Source organism: Dendrobates tinctorius, unplaced genomic scaffold, assembly GCF_039654945.1.
Source record: "Dendrobates tinctorius isolate UK_male_01 unplaced genomic scaffold, ASM3965494v1 ptg000019l, whole genome shotgun sequence".
Lineage (NCBI taxonomy): Eukaryota > Metazoa > Chordata > Amphibia > Anura > Dendrobatidae > Dendrobates > Dendrobates tinctorius.
In genome coordinates this window covers 79,716,789-79,744,348 of record NW_027361687.1, presented here as the reverse complement: position 1 = coordinate 79,744,348, position 27,560 = coordinate 79,716,789, and the positions used below count along the sequence as shown (strand labels likewise).

Here is a 27,560-nt window from a genome sequence, read left to right as displayed (position 1 = left end):
CGGGATCCAGGATGGCGTCGGCGAAAACTCGCGAGATTTCGCCAACGCCATTTTGGATCCCGACGTCGTCCACGCCGGCGACATGTTCTTCCGGCGACGCCATCTTGAGTATCGCAGGATTTCATGATACTCAAGATGGCGTCGCCGCAAGAACATGTCGCCGGCGTGGACAACGTCTGGATCCAGGATGGCGCCGGCGGAAGATGATGTCGGGGATCGTGGAGCAGCGGCGATGACGGCGTGAGTATGAGAGACGGAGTGAGAGAAGGGGTCGTATGTGGAGTGAAAGAGTGAGTGGAGATGGTGAAAGGTGAGAGGAGTGTGTGTGTTGAGGGTTAACATGGCAAGAGGTGTGATGCTATCGCATCCTTCCGATGCAATAGCATCGGGCCATAATCTATTACAGAATAATACAGATACCGAGAATTACACCCAGTATACAGGACAGGAGAAGTGGTACTGTGCAGTGTATGTATACAGAATAATACAGATACTGAGAATTACACCCAGTATACAGAACAGGAGAAGTGGTAGTGTGCAGTGTATATATACAGAATAATACAGATACTGAGAATTGCACCCAGTATACAGGACAGGAGAAGTATTATTGTGCAGTGTATATACAGAATAATACATATACTGAGAATTACACCCTGTATACAGGATAGGAGAAGTGGTACTGTGCAATGTATATATACAGAATAATACAGATACTGAGGATTACAACCAGTATACAGGACAGGAAAAGTGGTACTCTGCAGTATGTATATATACAGATACTGAGAATTACACCCAGTATACAGGACAGGAGAAGTGGTACTGTGCAGTGTATATATACAGAATAATACAGCTACTGAGAATTACACCCAGTATACAGGACAGGAGAAGTGGTACTGTGCAGTGTATATATACAGAATAATACAGATACTGAGAATTACAACCAGTATACAGAACAGGAGAAGTGGTACTCTGCAGTGTATATATACAGAATAATACAGCTACTGAGAATTACACCCAGTATACAGGACAGGAGAAGTGGTACTGTGCAGTGTATATATACAGAATAATACAGATACTGAGAATTACAACCAGTATACAGAACAGGAGAAGTGGTACTCTGCAGTGTATATATACAGAATAATACAGATACTGAGAATTACACACAGTATACAGGACAGGAGAAGTGGTACTCTGCAGTATGTATATACAGAATAATACAGCTACTGAGAATTACACCCAGTATACAGGACAGGAGAAGTGGCACTGTGCAGTGTATATATACAGAATAATACAGATACTGCGGACTACACCCAGTATTCAGGACAGAAGAAGTGGTACTGTGCAGTGTATATACAGTATACAGAATAATACAGATACTGAGAATTACACCCAGTATACAGGACAGGAGAAGTGGCACTGTGCAGTGTATATGTAAAGGGAGTTTCAGTCTTCCAATTAGAAATCGTCCAGACCTGAATAAGTAAGATGCTTCTTTATTGGACATGCCGGCATGGAGAGAGAGAATGACAGCCTCACCAGGTGTGGGCCGTCCTCTGTCTAACTCAATACATATTCTTAAGAGTTTAAATAGCAAAGCCGAAAGGGTGTTGCAACATATTGCGTTTGCAGAAAAGAGTACATGGAATATGCTTAGCTTGTTAGAAATTCTTATCTACGTTACCAGAGAAGTCATGCAAGACAAGGAAAGCCAGCTAACGTTAACAAAAAGTAACGCCCAAAGGTAACACCCATGTCTTTACAATACAGTCAGCTGAAAAGAGTTTCAAAGTCTTAAGCAAAAATAAATGGCATATATGCAGTCATGTGCATAGATATATATACATACACGCATGGGTATGTGTATATATATACTGTATATACACACACACACACACACACACACACATACACCCATGCACACAAAAGAAATTACTTTATTGCAATTATTATAACATTCCCTCATCTTGTAATAAAATCATCTATCTGTACACATTGGGGACAGATTTTTTTGTCAGATTTCACAGAAGATCTTCATATAATCTAGAGGGAGCGTAATATGTTCAGTATATTTATCATGAAGTCCCAAAATTTTAATTCTTTCATTTGATTCCAAGGTCTCCATTCCTTGATGCATAGTTTTTGTTATGGCAGAGTCAATCAGTCTTTGAACAAGTCCTCTAATGCATAGAATAGCACAGCATCCACAAACAATCAGCACTCCGGCCACGATGGTAAGAGATGTCAACGCAGAAATGAATAATCCGGACCATTTCCCAAACCATCCTTCAGTCCAGGAATATGTCGTCATATCCAGAGTTCCCAGCTAATTCATTAGACTGGGCAGTCAGTCCATCAAGAGCTTTGGAGATACTTCTATCAAAATCTGTATTAGGGATAAAGGGTGCAACAAAATCCTCCAAACATTTTATGTACTCCTCCCTTTTCTGCTAAGAACTTGTCTAATGCCATCCTATTCTACCAAGCCATGAGAGGAGTTGGTCCTAATTGCTCAGTTGTCCCTTTAACTGCATCCCGGGTATAATTAACAAATCTCTGCTGGTTATAGTATAAGTAGTTTATCCAATCTACATTCATTTTTATAATCACCCACCAAATTATGGATTCCCACCCGGCTGCTACCTGGTTCCTAGCCTTGTACTCGTTGGTCACTCCCCTGGGAACTCCAATGTCATCTCTGTAGATACTAGAATGGAAGGATCCTTGCGGAGTTTCACGCTTCTGTCTCTTCCACTACGTATCTTTGGCCATATCCCTGTTGACAACAGGTGGAACAGCATGATTGGCTGGACCACCGCACAATCCCCTCGGGAACCATGTGGTAGTCTGGCTCTTATGCTCTTATCACCGCATAACCACCATACATCCGCTCTCAGGGTTGTGTGGTCTGACCATATGGCTGAGTACTTGGCCCTGTGGGAGACAATGATCCGTTCTCTCCAAGAGTCGCCTTGGAGCTCTCCGAAGTCGTGCCCATGCCCTGGATGACTAAAACAAGTATAGTTACCAGGATTAGCAATCACCTGTGGTGGGATATCCAGATTCTCTAGTGGAGGAAATAAAAATGATAACATTTTACATTTTCCTTCCCTTTCTGAGCAGACATAAGTTTTACTATACACCTTAATTTTTTAAACCTTTTTGCAATGTAGTTGAGCCATTCTAACCTTTCATTCTTCTCCTCACAGCCTCTCTCTAGAGATAGTTTATCTTAATAAGTTAGATTGTCTAACCTATCTATGAACCCTATAGACTCTATTAGGGTTTTTTCTGACATACCTTCCTTGGATCTATGTATACTATTATTCTGAACTTCTATGTAGAAATGTCCTATTGGCTCTAATCCTGATATATCAGCTCCTATAATCTTTGATCCCTCATCTTAGGGTTTTTTAAAAGTTCTCAGTAGCTGATTAAAATTATTCTTTTTTGTGTAAGGGGATCTCCTTTTTCCTAATGGAGAATCAGGCTTTAAAATCTATGTAGCCATAAAGCTTATACCTATAGTCTCGGGCTACAATTGTCCATTCTGCTTTACGCCAGTCACACACATGCATCCCCTCTGCTATTAGAGCTTGTAACACAAACATACTTATCAGACTCTGCTAGTTTCACAGCTTGTTCCCTATCTCTGTATCATTTATACAACAGACAAAAATCCACTAACATGGCAGCCTACTGCCCGATTTCAAAAGCAAGATTTAAAGTCTTAAATCTGAAACCATTCTACCACCCTGGACTTTCCTCTCCTGCTGGGTCTATTACCCTCCAATTTCCCATCACTATGGTCACGAAGAATATACATGTGACTATCCCTGATGTACACATCCTAGATCTGACCGTCTTGTCCGGGTAGGGGGATGAATGGGAGACTTCACCAGCTTGAGACAAGCTTTCCCTTGTGGAAAACCTCCCTTTGTAGCTGGACTTTGACAAGCAAGTCAGATCCTACTCTGTCCCTACCTGTCTGACAAGTTTACAGTGTGAGAGATGGATCCAGGAATCTTGACCGCAGTAGGAGAAGTCCACAGGACTTGGTAAGGACCTTCCCACTTAGGATGGTGCTGGTGTTTCTTCTTTATCACTTTCACAAGGACCCAGTCTGCAGGTTTTACGATCTCAGGTTTTGTTAGTGAGTTTCCTGGAACAAAACTACGAGTAGAAACTTTTGTGAGTTAATATCTTAACCATATATTCTGCTAATGTACAATCAACTTCCTCATCTATCCTTTTAAAGAGCTTTAGCTGAGGTAACAGAAAAGATCTCCCGTACATGACTTCGAAGGCTGTCAGCACTACAGATGTCCGTGTGACATACATATTTAGTACAACCAATAGGAGACAGTACAACCAATTTTTCCTGTTTCCTGCATGGTCTTTGTCAACCTATTTTTCAAGATCCCACTGTGTCCTTCAACCAGTCCGGCTGACTGAGGATGACAGACACAGTGGTTTCCCAACTCAATTGACAATGTTTTAAGGTAATAATGACATTACTTAGTTCACTGTATATTTTCTGGAACCCCAAATCTGGGTATGATTTCCTTTAGAAGGGCCTTCGGTACCATTAATGCATCAGGGTGGACAGCTTCGATCCACCTTCTGAAAGCATCCATAATAAGAAGGCCGTACTTTTTCCCCTCACACTTGTTCAATAAAATCCATACAAATGTGTTGGAATAAGTATTCAGGGTGAGGACATTGTCCTCTCTCTGGTCTCAGATTCCCTTAGGAATTATCTTTTACAAGTAATGCAGATTAAACAAAAAATTTTAATAATTAGTAAAGCCATACATCATAAATACGTAAGATATGATCTCTACCATCCCTCCTGTTGAGACATAGCTTATGCCATGGCTCAATACTGTGACATATCTTAAGAGGTCACTGGGCAGTTTATACATATAGGGCATCTTTATAAAAAAAATAACCCCTTTTGTTACAAATTTTTTTTTTTTGTTTTTTCTTTTTTTTAAGTACCAATAGCATGTCATCCACATATAAGAGCATCTGGCTACCTTCTGGTGACTCACATTGAGCTAGGTTAGCAGATTTTACCTGGAAACAATAGTAGGTGATTCACCGTACCCTTGTGGAATTCCAGTGAATGTATACCTGCTCCCCTTATATGTGAATACAAACCAAACCTGGCTATCTGGATGTACCAGGATGCTGAAGAAGACATTACTGACATCACTGTAAAGATCTTATGTTCCGGCCTACAGCCATTCAGCAGAGTATGGGGGTCTGGCACTGTGGGGGCTCTTGTTATCACAGCCTCGTTTACAGATGGGGGCGCCCTCCCTACTGGAAACAAGGCTGTGCTACAAGGTGAGCTGGACAGGGTATAATCACCCCTATTATCAATCCCACATCTGCAGGTCATGAGGACCACAAAGATTCTGAGTATGTGGTCAATTCTTCCTCTAATTCTAGGAAAGGATCAGCATTTCTCCACTCGTTCCCCCGCCTCGCTGCAGGTGGACACTGGGTTTAGAAATGGTGTTCCACTTCAGTACTTGTGAATATGCCTGCAGTCTGGCATTGCAAAATAAGCCATCACCCAAATCCTCCCATTGTTACTTTCCTTATACTCCAACAAAATCACCAAGGAATTTCCATGATCTACCTTTACATCTGGAGAGGGAAACATGTGGCACGGTGCTAGTTCTAACAGTTTACAACTGATGACACAGTTCCCTTTATAATTCCAGTATATGGTGTGCAAAGAACAATCTAGAGCATGGAAATTCTCATATTTTACATCAGGACACCTAACATACCTGTAGTACATGGAGCAGTGTAGTTCTTCAGGTGTGTGAAAATCTACATTTTTATACCTTTATCTATTGCTTCCTTGATGAAGGACTCAGTAACTAAGGATGGTCCTGCAGTTATTAGATATAGACTGTAATAATATCTGGATTCCCCATACCCCTGGAGCACCATTGTCTCAGCCATGGATGTCACCTATAGTCCTGCAGCAGTAGGAATTATTCCCAGGCTCAGGGCTTGCATCATATCCCTCCCACACAGCTGATAATATAATTTGTGCAACTGCACTTTTACCTGTGCCGAGGGCCCGGTGTCTCCACAGGCGTAGACAATGGTTCTCTGTGTCTTACCACTTGCTCCTTTTACCACTATGCAGGCAGCAGACAGTCCAATAGTCGGTATCTCTTCTGGATGTACTAAGGTTCTAGTGGCTCCTGAATCAACAAGAAAAGTGACCTCATGGCTTCCCACAAGGACGGTTACTTCTGGAAATACAGTGTTTTATAAATGTATTTCTACTTTAACCAAACTAAATATTTCCTCTCATTACGCATTTCTTGTACCAAATTTTCACATTTTATGAAACTAAGTTTATCATCAAATGCAACCCAGCTGTCAAAAGACAGACTCAGCTCTTCTAGTGGCCCCTTCTTATCTCAAAACCACAACCACATTCCACAACAATCCTCATGTTAACAGCTTATCTCCCCACCTCAGGACTGTGTGCTCTGGGTGGTGCCTACTCCTTGTTTGTCAAGACTAAAAAGACAATGTCAGGGATATACAATTTTTACTTTCTATTTGCTATAATATATAAGAGTTAGGCCTATAAGTTACCAATAAGGACACATTGCACATCTGATCTGAAGACTGTTATCTCCGGGTACCTGATGAGAAAGGACCATATCCAGTTTCATTCCAGGGATACCCTCTTGGTACAATCTTAATAACTTTCCAGCCATCAGATGAAATGGTCAATAACAATCCTGCCTTACAATGAGGACAAGGTCTTAAAATATATATCTATGAGATAAAGTCCCATAATGATGTTACATAAAATTCTTAAACACAAAAAGACAAACAAGATGAGGACTATACATAATATAAACCCTGGAGTACAATGGATTTCTACGCACTTTTAAGAAGTTTGACAAATATCAGTGAAATTCATATGTCAACAAGAAGATAAAAAACCAATAGCAACAATTCAATTACTGCTACTAATATCCAGGATCTAAATAATCCTCACTGATTACACTGTGTCCTAGATATTTACCAGCTTGTATCTCTATATCCTGCCACATCCGTCCAAAGAAGGCCTGTAAGGACAGTGTGACAACACAGTGTAACAAGCATGAAAATCCTCAAGGGCTATGGTCACCGATATGACAGATACATATACTCACAACGTACAACAGCTTCCACAGTTAGAGACTAGACATACACACGTACACAGAGACATGTATTATCAGACAAGAACATATAAGACAGGAGAGTAAAGTTCCCTCGTACTCCTATTCCTGAAGTGCTGAGATAAAGTCTAATGACACCGCCTCTTTATATCCAGAGACGTTCCCATTCTTAATATCAGGTATTCAAAGCACCACAGGCGCAGACTCTCCTCAGTGAAACGAGGAGGGTTCAGTGACTGTTATTAAAAGAAAAACACATAAAACAACATAGAATATTCTCTATGGGGATCAGGTGACATGTACCTAGGTGATTTATACCACTATAATAACCTATGATTTGTCTCCAGTCCACACATGACTGTTGACCACGCCTACTGGACTCCCTAATACAGTCAGGATTTTATATTGCAATCCTCATACATTCACTCAAGATAACATTCAAGGAGTCTCGTGTAACATATTTATGGCGTTTTAGTTCTATGTAATTTTAAAAGACAGACAAAACAGCACACTTAACAGAAAACAACATTCAACAAAGTACAGAAGACAAAACAGAATACCGGCAAAAATTCATCTTATACTGGGTTCTATTTTAGGTTAATCCAGCGGATTCCTTAATCCAACGAGAATCTCCCTCGATTCTCCCATCTAGATCAATTTAACGTGCACACGGAGTTTTTTATTCCACAGTAGCCTTCTCACACTGGCTTTGTACCCATTCAAAAATAAAATAAATAAAGATTATTGTTATTCAGAGGAATATCTTAAAAGAACAAACAAACCCCAAATCTATGGAGCTTCGCAACTTACAGGAGTTCTTATAACTCCAATTGCATGTAAACTACCAACTTACAGGAGCCAATCACAAACTCCAATTGGAAAAGTCTACCATCACAGTCCCCATTCAATTTCAAGAATAGCAGTCATAAAATAAAACTAAATTAAAAAACAAAGATTATTATTATTCTACGGAATATCTTACAAGAACAAACAAACCCCATACACTATGGAGCTTAGCAACTTACAGGAGTTCTTATAACTCCAATTGCATGTAAACTTCCAACTTTACAGGAGTCTCTCACAAACCCCAATTGGAAAAGTCTACAATCACAGTTCCCATTCAATTCCAAGAATAACATTCATACTGGATTAACAAGATTACCGATTATAATGAAAATTATTAAATGTTATTACCTGTATTCAGATACAGACGATTCCCAGAGATCCTTAGACTATACGAAATCCGTCACTTTCCCTCAGACCGGGATAACTGATTCATGCCCCTGGTGACGCCTAATGTCAAGGCGGAGGACTTAAGGAGTCCCAGACTCCCCAGTGCACGGTTTACAGTACTCACCGGTGAGGGAAAGGTGTTGGATTCCCGGCCAACGCACCAAAATGTCAAGGGAGTTTCAGTCTTCCAATTAGAAATCGTCCAGACCTGAATAAGTAAGATGCTTCTTTATTGGACATGCCGGCATGGAGAGAGAATGATGGCCACACCAGGTGTGGGCCGTCCTCTGTCTAACTCAATACATATTCTTAAGAGTTTAAATAGCAAAGCCGAAAGGGTGTTGTAACATATTGCGTTTGCTTAAAAGAGTACATGGAATATGCTTAGCTTGTTAGAAATTCTTATCTACGTTACCAGAGAAGTCATGCAAGACAAGGAAAGCCAGCTAACGTTAACAAAAAGTAACGCCCAAAGGTAACACCCATGTCTTTACAATACAGTCAGCTGAAAAGAGTTTCAAAGTCTTAAGCAAAAATAAATGGCATATATGCAGTCATGTGCATAGAGATATATATATATATATATATATATATATATATATATATATATATATATATATATATATATATATATACACACACATACATACATACACACAAAAGAAAGGACTTTATTGCAATTATTTAACAGTATATATATACAGAATAATACAGATACTGAGGGCTACACCCAGTATACAGGACAGGAGAAGTGGTACTGTGCAGTGTATATAGAGAATAATTCAGATAGTGAGAATTACACCCAGTATACGGGACAGGAATAGTACTGTGCAATATATATATATATATATATATATATATATATATATATATATATATATATATATATATATATACACACACATACACACACACACACACACAGAATAATACAGCTACTTAGAATAACATCCAGTATACAGGACAGGAGAAGTGGTACTGTGCAGTGTATATACACAGAATAATACAGATACTGAGAATTACACCCAGTATACAGGACAGGAGAAGTGGTACTGTGCTGTGTATATACACAGAATAATACAGATACTGAGAATTACACCCAGTATACAGGACAGGAGAAGTGGTACTGTACAGTGTATATATACAGAATAATACAGATACTGAGAATTACACCCAGTATACAGGACAGGAGAAGTGGTACTGTGCAGTATATATATACAGAATAATACAGCTACTGAGAATTACACCCAGTATACAGGACAGGAGAAGTGGTACTGTACAGTGTATATATACAGAATAATACAGATACTGAGAATTACACCCAGTATACAGGACAGGAGAAGTGGTAATGTGCACTGTATATATACAGAATAATACAGCTACTGAGAATTACACCCAGTATACAGGACAGGAGAAGTGGTACTGTGCAGTGTATATATACAGAATAATACAGATACTGAGAATTACACCCAGTATACAGGACAGGAGAAGTGGTACTGTGCACTGTATATATACAGAATAATACAGCTACTGAGAATTACACCCAGTATACAGGACAGGAGAAGTGGTACTGTGCAGTGTATATATACAGAATAATACAGCTACTGAGAATTACACCCAGTATACAGGACAGGAGAAGTGGTACTGTGCAGTGTATATATACAGAATAATACAGATACTGAGAATTACACCCAGTATACAGGACAGGAGAAGTGGTACTGTGCACTGTATATATACAGAATAATACAGCTACTGAGAATTACACCCAGTATACAGGACAGGAGAAGTGGTACTGTGCAGTATATATATACAGAATAATACAGATACTGAGAATTACACCCAGTATACAGGACAGGAGAAGTGGTACTGTGCAGTATATATATACAGAATAATACAGATACTGAGAATTACACCCAGTATACAGGACAGGAGAAGTGGTAATGTGCACTGTATATATACAGAATAATACAGCTACTGAGAATTACACCCAGTATACAGGACAGGAGAAGTGGCACTGTGCAGTGTATATACAGTGGGGGAAAAAAGTATTTAGTCAGCCACCAATTGTGCAAGTTCTCCCACTTAACCCCTTTTCAACATCGGGCATACATTTACTTCGAAGTTGGACTTCCTTCCTTTGATGAGGACTCCGGCGGTGAGCTGACATCTTTCTCTTTTGAACAGCTAACATGTGCCCGCAATAGCCGTGGTGGAATTGTGGTTCACCTGCAGCTATTAACCAGTTAAATATCGTTGTCAAACAGTGACAACGGCTTTTAACAAGCGTTTCCGTTCATGGCTTCGGAAATACGCACAGCGGTGCACGTGATCGCGGGTCCCCAGTGTATTGGCATGACAACCGTAGGTTTCCTGGAGACCTCTATGGTTGTCGGTGCCGCCTTGCTTTGATCGCCACCCAGTGGTTGGTGCTCATAGCAAGTGAGTAAATGCACCATATAGAAGCGATCTGCTCATCGCCTCTATGTAGCAGAGCCGATCGGGTTGTGGCAGCTTCTAGTCTCACATGGAGGCTATTGAAGCATTCCAAAAGTAAAAAAATGTTTTAAAAGTATAAAAAATATAAAAGTTCAAATCACCCTTTTCGCCACATTCAAATAAAACAATAAAAATAAAATCAAACATACACATTTAGTATCGCCGCGTTCAGAATTGCCCTATTTATCAATAAAAAAAAGGATTAACCTGATCAGTGTAGCGAGAAAAAGTCAAAATGTCAGAATAACGTTTTTTTGGTCGCCGTGACATTGTATTAAAATGAAAAGATCGTATCTGCACCAAAATGATGTAATTAAAAATGTCAGCTCGGCATGAAAAAATAAGCCCTCACCCAATCCGAGACCAAGAAAAATGGAGATGCTACGGATTTTGGAAAATGGCAATTTTTTTTTTTTTTTTTTTAAAGTTAGGAATTTTTTTTACCATTTAGTTAACAAAAGAACCTAGACATGTTTGGGGTCTATGAATTCGTAATGACCTGGAAAATTATAATGGCAGGTCAGTTTTACCATTTAGTGAACCTAGTAAAAAGTCAATCAAAAAACAAGTATGGGATTGCATTTTTTTTGCAATTTCGCCGCACTTGGGAATTTTTTTCTCGGTTTCTAGTACACAACATGATAAAGCCAATGGTTTCTTTCAAAAGTACAACTCGTCCTGCAAAAAACAAGCCCTCACATGGCCATATTCACAGAAAAATAAAAAAAGTTATGACTTTGAGAAAAAAGGGAGCGAAAAACGAAAACACAAAACCGAATAAAGTTCCGGGGATTAACAGGTTAAAATTATTAAAGATACCTGTAATTGACATTTTAGCTAGACTACAACTATGAAAGGCAAAATGCGATAGCACTGAGTGATATGCAGGGGCGTACATAGAAATCATGGGGCCCCATAGCAAAAGTCTGAATGCTCCCCCCCCCCCCCCCCCCCCGAGGAAAAAAAAAAAAAATCAACAGGTGCTCTTAACTCCAGGCATGCATGTTATAGGTCAAACAATTAATTTTATAGCTAGTCTTTGATTTTTTTTCTCATTTGAGTAAAAGAAAAAGTAAAACACTTACATCCAATTTGATATATTCCTTGTAAAAACTCAAAATGGAAGATTAAGCAAGACAACCTCGTTAAGCTGTCTACAATAAGACCAGCGATTATGGAATCTGTCGGCACAAAATGACTGCTCATACCAAATATGTCCTCAGTGCACCCTTGGCAGAGCTAGATAGAAAGCAGACAGAAGGTGCCCTAGACTGGCCTCACCAAGGGTGCACTGAACACCTGTACTTTCAGTCATTTTGTGTTCAGACTCCCTTTAAGTTTTTTTCCCCCCCAGAATCAGATTGAATGACAATAGGTCACTATGATGAGTGATACATAAAGGAATTTTAAATGGCAAGAACTACACATTGTGTTTTCCCATCATCTCCCAGGGGTGTTCTAAACAGACAAAAGGCATGATCATCATATCTAGGATGCAAGTATACGTTTTGCCAGCGAGAAGGGGTTAAAGCATTCTTGCCCACACATTAATCCTCTATATGCCTTAGTTTCTTGCAAACATCTGTAATCCTGCCCCAGAGTCATAGTGCAGTACAGTGCTATCTCTTCTCCGGCAGCATCGCTCGTCCTCCATCCAATTAGTGTTCAATCGCCGTTGCGTTCTGCTGATTACAGCTCTTCGCTCATTACTCAGGAAAATCAGCTCATTTTCACATTTTTTTTTCCCTTCCTGATGTTTATTTTTTCACATTTGGTCCCATTTCTTGTACAGCTGGACGTACTGTAGCATTTAATGCTTAGGCCTCTTTCACACTTCAGTTTTTTGCATCAGTTATAATCCGCCAAAAAGGCGGACAAGCGGATCCGTTCTCAACTGATGTGAACGGATGGCACAGGATCCGTTTTCAGACGGATCCTGAAAATGCAGAAATTTAAAGGAATCGCTGGCCGGGAAGAGGAGAGTGAGTGAGTGAGTGAGTGAGTGAGAGAGAGAGAATTTTTTTTGTCCGGCACCCAGAAAGAAATTCGGGTTAAATCAGTGTTTGCAGGATCCGCCAGAGAAAAAAACGTTACAAGCTCCGTTTTGAAATTTTTGAGGATGGTGACGGACAGCAACTTTTGGCGGATCCTCACAAAAAACGGATGCAACGGACAGCAATCCGTCACAATCCGCCATTAATGCAAGTCAATGGGAAAAAAACGGATCCTCAAAAAAAATTTGAGGATCCGTTTTTTTTCAAAACCTGGCGGATTATGACTGATTGTAAAAAACGGAAGTGTGAAAGAGGCCTTAATTGCCTTCTTTATCTATGTTAGCATGTAATCTGGATCAGGATGAATCAGGATTGCTACGCATCACAACGCACCGTACCAAAACACTAGTGTGAGCGCAGCCCCACTCGAACAGCCTCTAACCAGGTGCCCCCATGTTATATACATGCTCCCAATACATTTTATTATCATTACCACACTGTAACATAGGGCACAAGCCCTTCTAGTGAGGTGGGAAAGATCACTGTATGACAGAGCAGCATGCGGACGTAGTCTACATTATGTCTGCAGTCTGTTCCCATACAGTTTCATCACTTTCCCATACAGCACATCCCTCGCTTCCGAGCATGCTCAGTGCCGCAAAACGGATCCCTGCACACGGATCTGTGCTCTCCTAGATCCGTGCTCCATAGAGCTCCAAGTTAATTCCAGACGTATAGCCACGGATCCGTGCGTCACCCTGTGCCTGCGTGTTTTTCAGATGACACAAAACTGCAACAAGTTGCGTTTTTGTGCATCTGAAAAAATATGCAGACACACGGATCTGTGGGAAAACGGTGACAACTGGATGCACACACAAGTCCCATCCATCACCACTGAAAGTCAATGGTGACGAAAACGGATCCGTGTGCAGCCAAAATATGCAAGTGTGAAACCAGCTTACCTCTATATAATGATTGGGGCTGGCCCTGATCTCTCCACAGGTTTTACCTAAAATCACTTTATATTACTTCCCCTACCCTTAGGGATCTTACTTGCGAGAGAGTCACGTGATTCTCGTGCGAGTCTCTCGCATGGAAACCTGGCACTGCTGCCGACACTCAGAAAGGAGGGGGCGGCTGCATAGAAGTACATGTAGCCGCATGCTTCAGTCCCAGTGCTGGCGGTAGTGCCAGGTTTCCATGCGAGAGACTTTCACGAGAATCACGCGACTCTCTCGCAAGTGAGTATGAACCCTTAGCAGCAACAACTGACGTCGTCTATCCTCCTCCCTGTAGTGTTGTCCTGAATCCTCCTGGCCCTGCATTCAACGGGATCGTTACATAGCGGCACTAACGCACCCTTTGGCCACAGTGATAATAATGCATCCAAAATCGGCATGATGCGTTACTTCATGACACACCCTGGAACGCGGTCTGCAGCATTTGGGGGTGCGCCATGAAGTAACGCATCATGCGTTTGGATGCGTTAGTATCATTGCGGCCAATGGGTGCGTTAGTGCCGCTATGTAACGATCCCGTTGAACGCAGGGCCATTAATGCAATGTGAACCAGGCCTAATACTATGAGAAGATGATATACCAAACAATGTGCTGAGCCTCTCCTCCTACTACACATAATCACATGCCATATATGCCATGGAGGAACTGGCAGGATAGATTTGGGACTGAAGGGTTAACTCATGTGCATTTATCTACAGCCCACAACTCCACATCTCCTCCTCTCCTGACCGCTCCTCCCCCAGATGAATCAGTCAGGCTTCACTAAGCTGGAGCTGCCAGGCGCCAGAAAAAAAAAAAAAAAAAACTCTGCTCCTTCTCCCTGCAGAGCCGGCTCATTTCGTTCACAGCAGGGAGACGGCTCTTTGAATAGGATCGTTCACGACCGACACATCACTACTGAAGAAGCAATGTTATGTCACAGCTCACAGGGAGGAAGCCAAAGTCCTTCACACACCTCATCCACCTCCTAACAGACGGCTGGGTCTCCTCCCTCTTCACAAGGAGCAACATCTTAACTCCTTGTGAGCTCATGTTCTGCAGGGGGAACACAGCACTCTGCTACATCCTGACTAGCACAGCCCACCACTGACAGACAGCCTACACGTGCAGACAGGACCCTTCATTATAACACATCACCTTGTACATGTAGCCCATCAGCACCAGAGACCCTTCTGGTTCCTGCAATGTACGTGTGCTGCTACCTCTCTGGCTGCTAGGAGGCGTGGCGTTCTTATGCAAATCCAGCCAGAGACTTCAGCCAACTGCTGACCAGGAAACAAGGAAAGCTTCAAGGGGCCTAGCCAGGGGGTATACAGCCGGCGGCGGCCGTCGCTTACATTTAAAGGAGATAGTACTGTGTCAGCACAGCTGCCAAATCGCAGCGGCCGTCGTGGGCCCCCTCACCCATGCAGGCCCCCTCATCTCTCCGAGCCCCATAGCAGCTGCGTGGCCTGTTACTATTGACGGTACACCCCTGGTGATATGTACTTCCCAGCGTAGATGACTGGACACATGCGCTGTTGGGACTGATGAGGGGTTTATTTAAAGATCAAACACTACACACAATGCCGCATTGCCCCCTGACAAAGCTGACGCGAAATGCGCGTTGTGGCGGCACAGCGTTGCTCCAGATACACCACATGATGGGTAAGGTATCATAGGGCATGGGATGGAGATATGCAGGGCAATTTGCGCTAGGCACTTGCTGCTTAGCATTACCTCTACTTACCTCCCTATCGCCTGGTTCTTTTTCTACTGACATAATTGCAATGCACTAAGCACTTTGCCGTATTAACCCCTTTACCCCCAAGGGTGGTTTGCACGTTAATTCCCGGGCCAATTTTTACAATTCTCACAAACTCTCCCTTTATCAGGTAATAACTCTGGAACGCTTCCATGGATCCCAGTGATTCTGACATTGTTTTTCTCGTGACATATTGTACTTCATGTTAGAAGTAAAATTTAATTAATATAACTTGCGTTTTTTTGTGGAAAAAAAATGGAAATTTGGCGAAAATTGTGAAAACTTTGCAATTTTCCAACATTGAATTTTTATGCCCTTAAATCACAGAGATATGGCACACAAAACACTTAATAAGTAACATTTCCCACATGTTTATTTTACATCAGCACAATTTTGGAGCCCAAATTTTTTTAGTTAGGAAGTTATAAGGGTTAAAAGTTGACCAGCGATTTCTCATTTTTACAACACCATTTTTTTTTTTTTAGGGGCCACATCGCATTTGAACTCCCTTTGAGGGGTCTATATGATGGGAAAATACCAAAAAGTGATACCAATCTAAAAACTGCACTCCTCACGGTACTCAAAACCACATTCAAAAAGTTTGTTAACCCTTCAGGTGCTTCACAGGAAATGAACATTAAACTTTTTTTCACAAAAATATTACTTCAGGTCCATTTTTTTTATTTTACCAAGGGTTAACAGGAGAATTTGAAATATAAAAGTTATTGTGCAATTTGTCCTGAGTACGCTGATACCTGATTTGTGGGGGGGGGGAGCCACTATTTCGGAGCATGGCAGAGCTCGGAAGGGAAGAAGCGCCATTTGACTTTTTCAACGCAAAATTGGCTGAAATTCAGATCGGACGCCCTGTCACGTTTGGAGAGCCCCGGGTGTGCCTAAGCAGTGGAAACCCCCCACAAATGCCCCCATTTTGGAAACTAGATCTCCCAAGGAACATTTCACATAAGTTTATAACATACAGCCGTAAAATTAAAAAAATCATATTTTTTCCACAAAAATGATCTTTTCACCCCCAATTTTTATTTTCCCAATGGAAACAGGACCCCAAAAGTTATTGTGCAATTTGTCCTGAGCATGCTGATACCCCATATGTGGGGTAAACCACTGTTTGGGCGCATGGCAGCGTAAGGGAAGGAGCACCATTTGACACAAAATTGGCTGGAATTGAGATCGGGCGCCATTTCGCGTTTGGAGAGCCCCTGATGTGTCTGAACAGTGGAAACCCCCCACAAGTGACCCCGATTTGGAAACTAGACCCCCCCCTTGCATCGCTGGAGTCCTGGGTTCGAATCCCAGTAAGGACAATATCTGCAAGGAGTTTGTATGTTCTCCCCGTATTTGTGCGGGTTTCCTCCCACATTCCAAAGACATACTGATAGGGAATTAAGATTGTGAGCCCCATCAGGGACAGTGATGATAATGTGTGCAAACCGTGAAGCGTTGCGGAATATGTTAGCTCTATATGAAAATAAAGATTATTATTAAAAATTATTTTTACACTGTTTTTTTTTACTTATATTGTCTCAGTGTGGGACATTACTATAAAGTGTCAGATCGCTGATCTGACACTCTGCAGGGCACTGTGTCTGACATGCACTGCATAGGCTTTCAGCGGGCGCTGAGAAAGCTTCCTCCTTGCAGGACCCTGAAGGCCCCCGCGGCCATCTTGGATCCGGGGGTTTAAAGTGATCACCACACATAGATAAGTTCTTTGGAGGGTCTAGTTTCCAAAATGGGGTTTCCACTGTTCAGGCACATCAGGGGCTCTCCAAACGCGAAATGGTGCCCGATCTCAATTCCAGCTAATTTTGCGTCAAATGGTGCTCCTTCCCTTCCGAGCTCTGCCATGCGCCCAAATAGTGGTTTACCCCACATATGGAGTATCAGTGTGCCAGGGGTTAATGTGCCAGGGGCGGTCTGTGACGGCCCCCGGCACATAGTGCCGGGTGTCAACTGTGATGATCAGCTGACAACCGGCCACGATCAGCTGCGCTCCCCCCATGAGTGCAGATGATCGCGGTGACGTACTATCCCGTCCACAGTCATACGGCCCCGGGTGTCATGGACGGGATAGTACGTCACATGTCAGAAAGGGGTTAAGGATGTGGTACTGTCTGGTTGACATGCCTTTATCTACCTGACTTTCTTGTTGAACATGTATCGTTATTGTTCTACTCTGTTTTATATACTTGATCACAAATATCTCTGTAATAAAGTTATACCTTTTTATTGCTTTTTGGACTAGAGCTCCACATTTTTTCTTGTTATTTAGGTTTGGAGTGGCCTTTTGCCAATGATCTGCTTACTGCTTCCCAACATGGTGTGGAGCATGTGGCAACTTTTATATCAATGGTTCCTGGTTTGATCTGTATTTACATTTTATATTTAACCCTTTTCTCACATCAGACGTAATATTCTGTCCTTGTGACCTGGGCCTATTTGACCACGGATGGAATATTACGTCAACACGATTGGCCGCACACACGGGATAGATAGATGGCTAGATGTATCTATGGATGGATGGCTAGATATATCTATGGATGGATGGCTAGATATTTCTATGAATGAATGGCTAGTTATATCATGGATGATTGGCTAGATATATCTTTGGATGGATGGCTAGATATATCTATAGATCAGTGTTCCCCAACTCCCGTCCTCTAGAGCCACCAACAGGTCATGTTTTCAGAATTTCATTAGTATTGCCCAGGTGATGGAATTATTGCCTATGCAAGTACTGCAATTATCACCTGGGCCATACTAAGGAAATCCTGAAAACCTGAACCATTGGTGGCTCTTGAGGACTGTAGTTGGGGAACACTGCTCTAGATGGATGGCTAGATACATCTACACTGGGTGCAGAATTATTAGGCAAATGAGTATTTTAATCACATCATCTTTTTTATACATGTTGTCCTACTCCAAGCTGTATAGGCTTGAAAGTCAACTGCCAATTATGTAAATCAGGTGATTTTCATCTCTGTAATGAGAAGGGGTGTGGTCTAATGACATCAAAACCCTATATAAGGTGTGCTTAATGATTAGGCAACTCCTTTTCCTTTGGCAAAATGGGTCAGAAGAGAGATTTGACTGAAAAGTCAAAAATTGTGAGATGTCTTGCAGAGGGATGCAGCAGTCTTGAAATTGTCAAACTTTTGAAGCATGATCACCGAACAATCAAGCGTTTCATGGCAAATATCCAACAGGGTCGCAAGAAGCGTGTTGATAAAAAAAGGCACAAAATAACTGCCCATGAATTGAGGAAAATCAAGCATGAAGCTGCCAAGATGCTATTTGCCACCAGTTTTGCCATATTTCAGAGCTGCAGTGTTACTGGAGTATCGAAAAGCTCAAGGTGTGCCATACTCAGGGACATGGCCAACTTAAGGAAGACTGAAAAAGGAACCACCTTTCAACAAGAAACATAAGATAAAACGTCAAGACTGGGCCAAGAAATATCTTAAGACTGATTTTTCTAAGGTTTTATGGTCTGATGAAATGAGAGCTACTCTTGATTGGCAAATGGATGGGCCCGAGGCTGGATCAGTAGAGGGCAGAGAACTCCACTCTGACTCAGAAGCCAGCAAGGTGGAGGTGGGGTACTGGTATGGGCTGGTATCATCAAAGATGAACTTGTGGGACCTTTTCGGGTTGAGGATGGAGAGAAGCTCAACTCTCAGACCTACTGGCAGTTTCTGGAAGACACCATCTTTAAGCAGTGGTACAGGAAGAAGTCGGTATCGTTCAAGAAAAACATGATTTTCATGCAGGACAATGCTCCATCACATGCATCCAAATACTCCACAGCGTGGCTGGCCAGTAAAGGTCTAAAAGAACAAAAAATAATGACATGGCCCCCTTGTTCACCTGATCTGAACCCCATAGAGAACCTGTGGTCCCTCATAAAATGTGAGATCTACAGGGAGGGAAAACAGTACACCTCTTGGAACAGTGTCTGGGAGGCTGTGGTGGCTGCTGCACGCAATGTTGATCGTAAACAGATCAAGCAACTGACAGAATCTATGGATGGAAGGCCTTTAGAGTGTCATCGTAAAAAAAGTGGCTATATTGGTCACTGATTTTTTTTGTTTGTTTTGTTTTTGAATGTCAGAAATGTTTATTTCTAAATTTTATGTTATATTGGTTTACCTTGTGAAAATAAACAAGTGAGATGGGTATATATTTGGTATTTTGCCTAATCTGCACAGTAATCGTTACCTGCACAAACCAATATCCTCCTAAGATAGCCAAATCTAAAAAAAACCCACTCTAGCTTCCAAAAATATTAAGCTTTGATATCTATGAGTCTTTTGGGTTGATTGAGAACATAGTTGTTATTCAATAATAAAAAGAATCCTCTCAAATACAACTTGCCTAATAATTCTGCACACAGTGTATAGATCTATCTATCTTTGTGTGTAAACATTATTCTTCAATGGAGTATGTAAAAGAAGAGTTTGGACAAAGAAATGACATCACAATTCTTTTTTTTGTGTTAAATAATAGATCTTTCTCTTTCGTCTCATTGGGGGACACAGAAACCGTGGGTGTGTGCTGCTGCCTCTAGGAGGTTGACACTATGCCATGAAAAAAATGTTAACACCGCCTCCGCAGTATACACCCCTCCGACAGGCTGTAGGACAATAGTGTCAGATAGGAGGTGGACAGGGGTCTCTTACAGTCCCATGCCTACCTCAATGTGCGTCGTTCCTTTTCAGGTTACCATGGAGGGATACAGAGTAGATCGGCTACATCTGTATTCCCACACCGGGATTGTGAGTACGGTGTGGGAATACGGTGTGTATCCTCATAAATCCCATTGGCAGGACCCTAGCCCCTAACACGGACACGTGTTCAGGTGATCGTATCTGGTCGACTCCCATCACTCGCCCTCCAGAGCTTGATGATCGAGTGAGACGCCCTGCAGAAAAGATTTGGGACAGCAATCTTATCAGGTAACTGCTCCCTGTCACGGGGGGAGCTGAAGGTAAGAGGCTGCAGCATTTTTTATTGAAAAAAAAAAAATAAAAGAGAAGCTCTTTCTTGCATATATGGAGGGGATCACTGTTACTCCGTGCTTATAGCCCATATCTCTAACTTATCTTAAGAGCCAGTACCTGCTTCCAACCACGGCAGGAATGCAGATTGTGGTGCAGCCTCCAATCCTTCCCGCGGTGGCATTATGCTCCTGGGCTTCAGCGATCATCCAGCACGCTCGCGTCAGATGTCAGATCCTGGCTTCCGGGGTAGGCCCAGCCCTCCGGGGTCTTCTTCTGGGACCGGCGCCATCCTGGTGCTCCAGGAAGTCCGGGTCTGGGCCCCACCTACCGGTTCCGGGCGGGGCTTGAGGGCGGTTCACCTCTCTCTCTCCCCTCTGTCTTCGGACGGCAGCTCCAGTGGGTACACAGGACGTGAGATGTGAGTACCCTACTACAGTTGTTGCTCCCTCACTCCGCTCTTTACCCCCGATGGTCGGCAACCATCGTTAAATATTTTGTATGTACCTCATGAAATATCAAGCTTCCTTCGGGTCAGTCCTCCCCACTCTGCTCAGAACGCAGCAAACCCACTGTATTACCTATGCTAAAGAGCAGGTGCAGCCCCCTCCACCTTACCTGCCAGGGAGCTGGATGTGGCCGTCCTGCCTGCCGCCCAGGGGTTAGCAGTTGCCGCAGGAAACAGTGAGTGTCTAGGATGGGCCTCTTCCTTATCTAAATCCGTGACTAACTTTACCAAGGTATCACAGAACCTGGTAACGGTGCTTGACAGATTGCCACCTCAGACTCCCGTGGACACAGTTACATCAAAGGAGTCCTTTTTGTGGATCTCCTAGAGGCCGTGAAAGGTTGAGACAGGACCGCCAACCCAGGTCCCCTTCTTACTCCATCTCACCACCAGAGTTTCTCTGGTTGTCTGCCTCCTCCTCCCCAGAATCAGGTGAGACATTTTTAGAAACACGCTCGGGGGAGGGTTCTGAGTACGGGCCAGAACAGCCTAGAGCGTCAAGGATATGGTCCAGGACCTCATTGCTGCAGTCAATGAGACTTTAACATTAAGGATGCCACATCGAAGCCTGATGATCAGGCTCTCTCATTTAAGCGGCATAGGTCCCCCTCCAGGGTCTTCGCCACCCACAGGAATTTTGAGGAGGTGTTTGCCAGGAAAAGGGAAAACCCAACCCGGCGGTTTCAGAGGGGAAGCCGTTTTGGGATCTCACATCCAGATCTCACTACCAACTGGACCTCCTCCCCTTCAGTGGACCACCAGTGTCCAGACTTTCTACCAAAACAGTCCCTCCACTCACCAGTGGGGCATCCCTGGAGGATCCCAATGATAGAAGGGTAAAATCCCTGTCAAGATCTACCTTTGAGGCAGCAGCCGCTATATTGTGTCTGGCCTTCGTCTCAGCTTGGGTAGCTAAGTCTGTTTCAAGATGCGTCAAACAGCTTAGACAGGGCATATTGTCCAGGGCCCGCCAGCAGAACTAGCGGAGTTCGCAGACCAAATCTCTCTGGTCGGAAAGTATATGATATCAGCAGCCTTGGACGCCACATCCTGCGTAGCCCAAGCATCCAGCAACAGGGTAGCCGTCCAGTGAATGGTCTGGCTAAAGGCCTGGCAGGCTGATTTGTCCTCAAAGAGATCGCTAACCAATCTGCCTTTTCAGGATTCCCGATTTATTGGTCCAATGTTAGATCAAATCATTAAAGATGCAACTGGGGGCATAAGCTTCCTTCTCCCTCAGGCCAGGCCTCATCGAGAGGTTTTCAAACGAAAGGCCCAATCCTTTCGTCCCTTTCATCGTGCCCCAGCGGCAGACGCCTGTGCTCAAATCCCACAGAGGTCTCAGGCGCCTAGGGACAGGAAGAAGGTGTCCTTTTGGGCCTCTCCTTCATGGCGCCCTCACAGTTCTCAAAGCAGAGCTACCAGGTCGGGGCCAGGCAGATCCTCTTCAGCCTGACACCTGCAGGGATTACAGCTCCCTTCCCCGTCCGACTCCCACACTAGGGGGCCGCCTTCTCTTCTGCAGAGATGTCTGGCGGAGTTCAGTAATGGATACCTGGGTAAGGGAGGTGGTATCCACAGGATGCAAGATAGACTTCAACGCGCTTCCGCGAGGCCGTTTTTTTCTAGCCCAACCACCAAGAGACGCTGCCATGGCTTCAGGTTTTTCAACTCCTCAGCGTAGGAGTAATCATCCCTGTTCCTGAGCAGGAGCGTTTTACAAGCTTTTACTCAAACCTGTTTGTAATACAAAAAAAGGATGGCTCGGTTCTTCCCATACTAGACCTCAAGAGATTAAACAAATGGGTCCGCCTACGCCACTTCAGGATGGAGTCGATCCGGCCAGTGATGGCCTCTATGGAGGATCAGGAATTCCTATGCTCCATAGATATTCGGGACGCCTACCTGCACGGCCCCTTTTTTCAGGGACATCAAAGATTTTTGTGCTGCGCTGTCCAGCCGCAGCATTCCCAGTTGGTGGCCCTACCATTTGGGCTGACAACAGCCCCAGAATTTTTACAAAGATTATATTAAGGGTCAGAGGTATAGTATTAGTCCCATATTTTGACGATATTCTCACCAAAGCACACTCCTTCGATCAGGCTCAGGAAAACCTATCTGCGGTTCTAATCACGTTGTCCCGGTTTGGTTGGCTCTTCAACAGGGAAAGAATCCCGCCTTACGCCAACACAACGCCTAGAGTTCTTAGGGATGCTAATCGACACCCACCGCTTGAGGGTCTTTCTTCCCGAAAGGAAGTGGATTACTCTCCGGCAGGGAATTTGCTCTCTGCTAGAATCTCGACTCCTATCTTTTCGCGCTGCCATGAGAGTCCTGCGGAGGATGGTGGCAGCCTCTAAGGTGATACCCTTTGCCCTGTTCCGTTCCAGGATACTTCAGAAGGACACCCTCCTTCAGTGGTACAGGCCCGTCTTCACTGGATCGCCCCTTCCTCCCTCCCAGTCATGCCAGGCAGTCCCGCAAGTGGTGACTGACCCCCCCCTTGTTTATCTGGGGCGGTCCTTTTCCCCCTGTCCACTGGCAGGTGATAACTACGGATGCCAGCCTCCTGGGCTGGGGTGCGGTATTCCGTCACCTGGCGGTCCAGGGGTGATGATCGAGGCAAGAATCCTCACTGTTAATCAACATTCTAGAACCAATCGTGGTCTTTCCAGCACTCCTACATTGGGAAGGATGCCTCAAGAATCAGCTAGTCCGGATTCAGATGGTCAATGCCACAGAAGTGGCATACATCAATCACCGGGGGGGACCAGGAGTCCCCGGGCATCATTAGAGGCATCAAGAACCTTCAGCCGGGCGGAAGCCGCAATTCCGGCAATATCAGCAGTTTACATCCCGGCACAGACAACACGGCCACCGACTTCCTCAGTTGGGAGGGGCTAGCAGCAGGAGAATAGTCCTTACATCAGTATGTGTTCCAACAAATCTGCCAGCTATGGGGGACTCCGGATGTGGACCTTCTGGCATCTCGACAGAACAGAAGGGTCCAATAGTTTGTATCCAGGTTATCCCTGGTCACAGTTCAGACTCCCTTACCTGGTCCCTCCCCTTCCTCTCCTACCCAGGTTGCAACAATCTAAGGCAACAATCGCCCGTTGGATCTGAATGGCAATTCTGGAAGCCTACCGGGTGAAGAACAGGTTGTCCCCTGCTGGGGTCAAGGCTCACTCAACCAGGGCGGTGGGCGCCTCCTGGGCGGCACACCATAGGGCATCAGCCATGCAATTGTGCAAGGCAGCCACCTGGTCGTCCGTTCCTACCTTTGCAAGGTTCTATAAGGTCTATACCTATACTTCAGCGGACGCCAGCCTAGGCAGAAGAATTTGTCAGGCGGCAGTGGTGAGTTCTCCGACTTGAAGGATGTTTCTGTCTTCTCCCTCCCCATGGACTGCTTTTGGACGTCAAACGGTTTCTGTGTCCCCCAATGAAGACTCTGAGAAACAGATTTTACGGTAAGCAACCAAAATCCTGTTTTATTTAGGTTACAAAAACGCAGTCAAATCCGCATAAGAAAACGCTTGAAAATCTGCATCAAATCCGTGCAGATTTTTTTTCTGCGTTTTCTCCCAAGAAAGGAAGAATCTGCGCAGAAAATTACACAGGCAAATCTGCAATGTGTACACATATCCTTAATATTTAAATTTTCTTCAAAAATATCATTTGTTTATAATTTAGTAAAAATTGAAAAATAATTTTAAAATGTTTGGTATTTCCACTTTTAAACACTAGGGGGAGCAGCTACTGACATTTCAAAAAACTAGTGTACTGCAGTAAATATGGGCTGAATCTTCTGACATGGGTGTGATGTAAGTCCTCCCCTCCCTTTCTGGGTGTTTGCTAAGGGATAAGAGAGTATGACATTTAGGAACACAGTGCAGAGCCATTTTGTTGGTGACTGCAAAGTTATACTGACAAGTAGACAGTCACCGATGACGGCAGCACATACTATTTTAGGAGAGCAGTGTGCTGGTCTATGAGGGTCACAGAAGGAGATATATGGTGGAAGGAGCAGGGTAACAGCAGCACAAAGTATTTCTGGAGAGCAGTGTGCTGGTCTATGGGGGGGAGTGTGCTCACGCTCACACGCTGACGCTCACGCTGATACTCACTCTGACGCTCACGTTCACTCGCACTGACGCTCAGCCCGACACCATCATAACTAAGCCAATAAGTAAACACAAACACACACAAACCTAAGCACACATTGTCACCAGGCTATGTAGGAGAGTTAACAGAACAAATGTACATAGACTGTAACCAGACAGCAACTGTTAATTTTAAAGAGAAAACAAAAAATTGCGGAGGCTCCCGCGTAATATTAATAACTAGCAGAGGGAGAGCCGATGATGGCTGGAGGCAGATGTTTATAGCCTGGGAAGGGGGTATTACACATGGAGCTTTCCAGACTATTCATATCAGCTCACAACTGTATACTTAGCCTTTACTTGCTATTAAATTGGGTGACCCCAACAAAAAATGTCGTGAAGTCCCCCTACAATTAATAACCAGCAAAGGCTATGCAGACACCTGCGGGCTGATATTAATAACCTGCTAAAAGGCCATGGATATTGCCCCCCCTAGGCTTAAACACAGTCTCAGCCGCTCCACAAATGGCACATATTATAGATGTGCCAGTTCTGTCACTTAGCCTCGCTCTTTCCACTTATCCTGTAGAGGTAGCAAGTGGGGTAATATTTGTGGGGTTATTGTCACTTTTGTATTGTCTGGTGGCATCAAGCCCATGACTTAGTAATGGAGAGGCATCTATACGACACCTAATCCATTACTAAACTTATATGGTACATAAAGACACAGCAAAAATAAAGACCATTATTAAATCTTAAACCATACTTACCGAATCCCTGATCCCCGATTCCCTCGTCTCCTGCAGCAAAAATAAAATTATAAACCACAAATATTCCTCACTGGTTCTCTCCCTTTACGGCACCACTGCTGTGTGGGAAAATTCTCATACAGCGGTAGTGCCATAAATGAGAGCACCCATCTAATGTACTCCGTTGAACTCTCACAGCGACGCAATGATACATTGCAGTGGGCGATCATCTCCTGTCAGTGTATCCCCGGGGCCGGGTAGAGCGGTCACATCTCCCGATGTGGCTGTTCTACACGTGAGATCTCCATGGTACACTCGGATTTCCTGGACTATGATGAGTCTACCGTATATATTCGTCTATAAGCTGAGTTTTTCAGTCCCTTTTTTGGGGCTGAAAAAGACCCCCCTCGACTTATACACGAGTCATGGTCCCACTTACCTATTTTCCGTTGCACCGTGGAGGTTCCCGGCGTCTCCGAATCGTCTGCCCGCTCCCCTACAGCCTCTGTAAGTTTTCCGGTGGCTGGCGTTGGCAGCGGGGCAAGGCTCGGTGTCCTGAGCAGGCGGTGACACTGGCGCCCTATAGGGGCCAAGTGAGTGTTGCCGCTTGCTCAGGCCCCGGTACTTGCAATATTCACCTGTCCCCGTTCCACCGCTGTGCTGTGTCTTCCGGGTCCTCTGGCTGTGACGTTCAGGTCACAGGGCGCGATGACGTGCTTAGAACGCGCCCTCTGCCTGAACAGTCACTGCAGAGGGAAGAGGGAAATGATATTTATTAACTATTTTGTGTGACATACTGTATTTCTCTGTTTTAAGTGCATAAAAATTCAGTTTGAAAATTGCTAAATTTTTCAAATTTTCGCCAAATTTCCATTTTTAAACAAACGCCAGTTATATTTAAGAAATTTTTACCACTAACCTGAAGTACAATATGTCATTAAAAAGCAGTCTCAGAATCACCAAGATCCATTGAAGCGTTCCAGAGTTATTACTTCATACATGGACAATGGTCAGAATTGTAAAAATTGGCAGGGTCATTAACATGCAAACCACCGTTGGGGCATTACCGTGGTGATGACTATATGTTTTGTTTCCCTTGTTTTTAATTTGGTCTTTCCCGTTCCATGTCCTATTCCTCCCAACCCCCCTCCCAGTATCCCTCTATTTTCTGTGCTACCCGATGAAGATAATATGTTCATGTAAAAATTGTTGGAAAAACTTCAATAAAGATACTTTATTAAAAACCAAAAAATAACTAAGGTTAACACGCAAATATGAAATAAAAGCGGCAACCTATTGGTAACCCCAAAAAGATTCAAGAGATAAGCTTTGAGGTTGGGAAAAAAACAATGACATTTATCATATTCCTAACAGTTCCTCGCCGCGCTGCGGAGGTTGTCTGCCTAGTATCGCAACTGCCACCCCCACTCAACAATGACTAGCCCTTATGCGCCCTAATAGGCCCTGAAAAATGAATTAACTGCAAAA

The 27,560-nt window shown here is 43.6% G+C and overlaps 2 long non-coding RNA genes across 2 annotated transcripts in view; one reads left to right on the top strand and one right to left on the bottom strand.

Moving 5' to 3' along the window:
* Nucleotides 1–1,477: 1,477 nt before the first annotated feature.
* On the bottom strand, nucleotides 1,478–15,192 carry LOC141083078 (uncharacterized). Its single transcript, XR_012230645.1, has 2 exons — nucleotides 15,085–15,192; nucleotides 1,478–4,170 (listed from the first exon to the last, which is right to left on the bottom strand). It is a non-coding gene; the product is annotated as an uncharacterized lncRNA (long non-coding RNA).
* Nucleotides 15,193–15,405: 213 nt separating this feature from the next.
* LOC141083079 (uncharacterized) overlaps nucleotides 15,406–27,560 on the top strand; it is a 64,710-nt gene continuing 52,555 nt past the window's right edge. Inside the window, exon 1 of the long non-coding RNA XR_012230646.1 lies at nucleotides 15,406–15,594. This is a non-coding gene — a long non-coding RNA (uncharacterized lncRNA). The remainder of the gene's footprint in view (nucleotides 15,595–27,560) is intronic.